The following is a 720-nucleotide window of genomic DNA, read 5'->3' as shown; positions in this document are numbered from 1 at the left end:
CCACAGTTCAAAAGCATCAATTCTTCGGCACTCAGCCTTCTTCACAGTCCAACTCTCACATCCATACATGACCACTGGAAAAACCATAGCCTTGACTAGACGGACCTTTGTTGGCAAAGTAATGTCTCTGCTTTTGAATATGCTATCTAGGTTGGTCATGACTTTTCTTCCAAGGAGTAAGTGTCTTTTAATTTCATGGCTGCAATCACCATCTGCAGTGATTCTAGAGCCCACAAAAATAAACTCTGACACTGTTTCTACTGTTTCCCCATCTATTTGCCACGAAGTGATGGAACCAGATGCCATGATCTTCGTTTTCTGAATGTTGAGCTTTAAGTCAACTTTTTCACTCTCCTCTTTCACTTTCATCAAGAGGCTTTTTAGTTCCTCTTCACTTTCTGCCATAAGGGTGGTGTCATCTGCATATCTGAGGTTATTGATATTTCTCCCGGCAATCTTGATTCCAGCTTGTGCTTCTTCCAGCCCAGTGTTTCTCATGATGTACTCTGCATAGAAGTTAAATAAGCAGGGTGACAATATACAGCCTTGACGTACTCCTTTTCCTATTTGGAACCAGTCTGTTGTTCCATGGCCAGTTCTTACTGTTGCTTCCTGACCTGCATATAGGTTTCTCAAGAGGGAGGTCAGGTGGTCTGGGATTCCCATATCTTGAAGAATTTTCCACAGTTTATTGTGATCCACACAGTCAAAGGCCTGAGT

This window comes from Bison bison, unplaced genomic scaffold, assembly GCF_000754665.1.
Source record: "Bison bison bison isolate TAMUID 2011002044 unplaced genomic scaffold, Bison_UMD1.0 scf7180017864352, whole genome shotgun sequence".
Taxonomy (NCBI): Eukaryota; Metazoa; Chordata; class Mammalia; order Artiodactyla; family Bovidae; genus Bison; species Bison bison.
The sequence above is the reverse complement of the archived record's forward strand: the minus strand, read 5'-3'. Positions refer to the sequence as shown.